General features: G+C 63.2%; 1 long non-coding RNA gene across 1 annotated transcript; it reads right to left on the reverse strand.

Moving 5' to 3' along the window:
* Positions 1 to 2,044: 2,044 nt before the first annotated feature.
* On the reverse strand, positions 2,045 to 2,549 carry LOC128780094 (uncharacterized). Its single transcript, XR_011650829.1, has 3 exons — positions 2,493 to 2,549; positions 2,216 to 2,327; positions 2,045 to 2,101 (listed from the first exon to the last, which is right to left on the reverse strand). It is a non-coding gene; the product is annotated as an uncharacterized lncRNA (long non-coding RNA).
* Between the last annotated feature and the right edge of the window lie 2,883 nt (positions 2,550 to 5,432).

The raw sequence follows: 5,432 nt of genomic DNA on the forward strand, positions 1-5,432 counted from the left end.
CAAGGTGCACTTCCCTCCTTCTCACAGGCCCTTCTCCACAAGCCTCCTCCGCAAGCGCTTCCTCCTCCATGCCTTCGGCTTCTGCCCAACGGCCTCACCCCGCTCTTCCATCTTTGCCTCCCTGCTCGTCCTCGGAAATCCTCCTTCTGCACCACTTACCCGCCCTCCCACCCCCTACCCCGTAGACTTACTCCTACTCCCACCGGAACTCCCTATCTGCACACTGCTTACACTTCCCAGGCATCGCCCTCCCCTTCATTACGGGGAACAACCACAGCCCTACTCCAAGGCCACCATGTCCCCCTTCCACCAACACTTCATTCCCTCACCTCACCTCAGTCCAGCTGCATGAGGTCCTCCAGATCAAACATTTCAGCGCTGCCTCCGCCCTCAGCCTGGGGCATGGATTCCTGACACTCATCCTACAGGAACACGAAAGCGTCCCCCTCCGGGCAGAACTGAAGCAGATCCTCTTATCTGCGACTGCACCCTCGGAGCCCGGAGCCCGACACTCTCTGTCACATCAAGTGCCCATTTACAAGCAGAGGCAAAGGAAGGCGCCTGGGGAGTCCCTGAGTGCACACATGCAGCCTACCCGCTGCATAAACTTCGTCCTCAGTCGAGGAACTACGTAGCAGCAGGTGTTGGGAGCACGGCAACTATACAGATGGACAAGCCCAAAGTACACTGACAGGACCCTATCTGGATTCTGGCTCATGACCCTGAGCTGGAGCTGCTTGGGTGAGGAAACAGGTTGCTGAAGTCGTAAGGTGGCATGGACGGGGCCGTGATGGGGCAAGGGAGTCTGCAGGCCCTGCCCGGCCTGCTACATCACACATCTCCTCCAGTCAGAGATGGGACCGTGGGCAGGATTCCACGTGCACTGGATGTGTGAATGGGGGCGCGGCCCTTGTGCTTAAGAGTGGCGCGTGACCCGGCTACAAAAGACACAGAGGCGGAAGCACTGCTGAGACCTTTATGTGTCTTTCCCCGTCACTCAGGCACACGGTGCCATCTGTCTGTGCGTCCACATCCACAGGCGATCCCCGGGGCAGCCTTTGTTCCTGTGCGGGAAAACCACACAGAATCCTTCGGCCATCACTGGCGCGGGAAGACCGCGCCCAGGCCGTGTCCTCCCTGGCCGGTTGCATGGTCTGCCCTCTTCACCGCATGCTCTGGACTGCCCCCCCCGAGACTCTCACCCCAACAAGAATGCCCAGTCGCGCACTCAGCGGCAGGGGCACACCACCCAATGGTGGTGTCTCGGGCCACTCTGTGACCCATGGTGTCCCCAGTCATTGCACCGTGCCTGAGAGGCCCCAGGACGTGAAAAGCGTGCTGCCTGGAGCCTGAGGCCACCAGAAGGTAGGTGGGATCGGCTGAAGGAGCCCTGGCTTAGACAGGGACCCCGGGCCACAGGCTGCAGAGCAGGTGCAGCATGGCTGCGTACAAGTTTGTGTGGAGAGCTGGGGAGGGGGCGCGCGGTACGGCGGCCCACTGAGTGCTTCCGGGCCCCGGTAGGGGGGGCGCCCAAATTGCCAGAGACAGGGAATCGCAGAAACGTGTTAAAGTATCCCGCTTTGGGTAAGCACTCCCTTGGCACAGGGGCCGGCCCCTGCCCTTTGAAATATCCCCGCGGACCACGTGGGGCCCTGGGGAACGTCCAGATGTCCTGAGCTTGACTTTTCCCTGCTGTTTCTCAGAGGAGTCTCCTGGGTGCAACCACTGACTGACCTGGGAACGCCTAGCCCCTGGGCTCCTCGGCAACGGGTCCTCTTGCAGCTCCCTCCAGTGGGGCCTTTGTACCCCTGAGGTAGTGCCTCAGGGGACTGGGCCACAGGTCCTCACTTATGAGCTGAAATGAAACAGCCCCTGCAAGCACTGTCCCTGACAGCTCCAAACACCCCGGGGCCTCCAGCATCGCCCTTTCTGACCATGGCCAGTGCAGCCTCACCTCAGCAATCTTGCCCCGAGCCGAGGAAGACTGTGCTCTGACAGCCAGTTGAAGAGGTTGACGCTGCTTGTGTCCTGCTGCGGCTGGGAACTCCGCGTTCATAGTCCCAGAACCAGTCGACGGCAGTGGAACGAGTGGCCCGATAGCCTGAAGCGAAGGACCTGCCTGTGTGCTTTCCTACTGCCCGGTGTCCACACCGGTCTCCCACCCCCACCCCTTCTCCTTGCCCTCCCACACCCGAGTCCAGCAACCCCACCTCACCTGCAAGGCTCACATGGTACTCCTTGATGATCACTTCATTCAGGAAGTAGGGGTTGCTCCGAAAGAAGAACTTCAGCCTGCAGCGGTGCTTCGGACCAACCAGTTCCTGCACCTGTGGAGACGTGGTGGGCGCAGGTGTCATCTGACCCAGCTGCCTGACTTTGCCTGCTGGCGGGAAGCACCCGCCTCCCCCTCCCTTCCTCCCTGTGCTCGACCACTCCCGCCTGGAGCCCAGGCCCCCCCACACCTGACTGCCCCTCTGCCACCCCAGTCTGACCTCCACAGTGAGCAAGTACTCAAGCATGTCTTCGTCTTGGTCACTGATGATGGCTGATATCTGGGGGTGGTTCTGAATCTGCTCTTTGGTCAAGAAGCCTTCAGAGCCAAGGCCACGCACAGCTGAGAGCCACGGATTTCGACTGAACCCGAAACAGAGACCTGCCGAGGCCCTCCCACCTGGACTCCGCACGTGTGCCCTCTTGCTGTGCCCTCCCCGACTGCCTTTACTCACACTGGCTCCCCAGTCTGCTACCTCTGGGCTCATGTTCTCCTGAGGCTGCCTGCACTGCGACGGCAGGCGCCCCCTCCACTCCTTCCCAGACACCAGCCCTTCGGGAGGCTGTGCTGGCGCAGAGGACTCAGCGCTGAGGTCCTCTGCCCGTGCCCTTTCCCTGTCCCTTGGGGTCCCAGAGAAAGCAGTGGCGCCTGTTCCGCAGATGACCGTGTCACCACGCAGTCGTTTCCAGACACCCCTGCGCTGCAGGAAGGCAGCGTTCCCCTTTGGAACTCCCCCAAACAGGCGGCTTGCCACCAAAAGGGTGTGTCTGCGCGTCTGTGTGTGTGTGCACGTGCCCGGACGAGGCTCGCCTGGGTGTGCCTAGGGAAGGAGGGTGGGAACAGGCTCTGTGGCCTGCCCCCAAACCTTCTTGGGACCTGCCCGTCTGACAAGAACACGGGAAGGAAGGCATCAGGGAGGTGGGCGCGGGCCACGTGTCTCCTTCCCCGAGCCCCCTGGGCAAAGCTCTCCTCTGGGCTCTTGGGTTGTAGCAATGCGCCCCGGATATCTGCAGGCGCGGGAATGGTGGCTGGTGCCCACACCTTCTGCTCTGACGGCCAGAGACAGCCCTTCCCTCCCTGCCCGGCCCTCCCTCTCCATGCCTCCCATCACCCGCCACGGCCCCTCTCCCCTGTCTTCCTATGCCTCTGCAGGTGCCAGGCTCTGTCCTCCGCGCACAACCCCCTCACAAGCCCGGACCCTCCTCCTCGCCCTCTCACCACAGCCGTCCTCCTCCACCATGCCAACCACCACCACACACAGCACGGGGAAGGATATGGCTTTGGCCCAGAAACCGGGGATGCGCTGGATGACGCTCCGCCTACGCTCCAGAATGGGCTTCCGCCGCTGGGCCGTGGCCAGCTTCACAGCAAGGTAGTCCCTGCGGGCCTCGGGCACTCTCGGCGCTCAGCTGCCACTGCAGGGCCTCCAGCACCTCCAGTGGCGGCCGCGCGCTGCTCCCACCTGGCTTCTCCTCGGCCCTTAATGGGGCCTCTTCTGCAGCCGACTTCTGGCCTCCTGCCCCCACTTCCAGCACCTGCACGAGACCCCCGCATGTCCAGCACCAACCCCGCCCGCAGCGCCACCCTCCACCCAGCCAGGCTCGCCCCCTCCAGCAGGCTCTGAGGGCCTGGGCTTCTGCATAGCATTCGCCCTTCCCTTGTAGCGATCCTTGGCCAGCCCTCCGCCACCTGGCCCCCAACGCCACCCCCGGCGGCCGCCACGGTCCCCTCGTGCTGCACTGCCTCGGCACCCCGGCAGCCCTGTCACCTGGAGGGCCCTGGCAGGGGCTGTGGTCACCCCCATAGCGCACGATGCACCGCCGATTGCGTGCCCAGCAGGACTCGCCATGTCTGCGGGCTCGGCGGCCGGGCAGCTGCCAAGGGGGCACCGCCCTTATCCCTGCTCTGTCAGCATTCCTGGGGCCCTGGCGACCCCAGGTTCTGGCGGGATCCCGCGCGCGCGCCTGTACCTTTCAGTCGCCCCCTAGTGGAGAGGAAGACCAGGGATCAAGGAGCGGGCTGTCAGCCACGCCCAGCCTGCTCGCCTCCTCTGGGGTCCTCCAACCGAGGCTCCCCTGAGCGGCACACTCCTAGTCCCGCCTGTCAGCCCCCTCCCTTGCGCAGCTAACCCTCTCTCGCATCAAGGCGGTGCCCACGAAGTTCACTCTCTGACCTTTTGCGGCCCTTCCCTGGCCGTGGCCGTCTGCTGTGTGTTTCCTGCAGGTGCTAACTAGAGCTGCTCACTACCTCTTCACCTCTCCATGGCACCTTCCCAGGGTCCCTGGGTAAACCAAGGGAGAGAGGCACAGGGACGCGCGTCCTGGGAGCAGAGGCTATTCCTGGGAGGACAGCCCCTGCAAGGGGGCCGGGGCCAGCCAGAGGGAAAGCCCGTGCCAGAAGAAGACTCTGGCCTCCCTTCAAGAGGGCAAAGAGCCAAGCAAAGGGTGCATTCAGTCTTCTGTCCATGTGTCACCTTCTCCCTGTTCCCTCTTTCAGTCCCGCTCCCTGTCTGTCCTTGCGCCCGGCTCTCTGTCCCCTCCCCACCTGGGGATTCCAGTGAGCTACAGCAACACGCTGCCTTAAGTAGGCAAGGCAGCTCCTTCTTACGGGGTTGCTGCGTTTCACACAGCACCCATCTCGGCCCTCTGCCCCAGTGACCCGTTCAGGTGTGGGAATGCCGTTGGGAACTCTGCGTCGCCAACTCTTTCTACCCTGCTTCCGCTAAGGGAAAGATGGGCCCCAGGTGTCCCCATTTCAGGCTGCGTTGCTGAAAGAAACTAAGGCCTGCTGGCCCTCTGAGAGCAGGAGTGAAGGCAAGGGGTTCGTGACCGGTATGTCCCCCTCTCTTCAGCTACCCTGCATTTCTCACGCGCCCCTGCTCTCGAAAATCTGCCCTTGCTCACGGACATCTAACCCGTTCGTCGCAGGGGACTGGTGCCCGGGGCCGGTGGGCTCCACCGCTACCGGGAGCGGCAGGGCGAGTAACGGGAACCAAGGGAGTTCACGGGCAGAGCCAACGCCAGGCTGTGGGGTAGGTTTCCAGGGAAGGGTGCAGGAGTAGGAGTGTGAGGTGTGTGGTGGCCGGCCCGGGAGGCTGCTCAGGCCCTGCTGTGTGCAAGCAGGTGCCCGGGGCAGCGCCACGCAGCACTCAGTCACACCA

This window comes from Desmodus rotundus, unplaced genomic scaffold (genome assembly GCF_022682495.2).
Source record: "Desmodus rotundus isolate HL8 unplaced genomic scaffold, HLdesRot8A.1 manual_scaffold_300, whole genome shotgun sequence".
Classification (NCBI taxonomy): domain Eukaryota; kingdom Metazoa; phylum Chordata; class Mammalia; order Chiroptera; family Phyllostomidae; genus Desmodus; species Desmodus rotundus.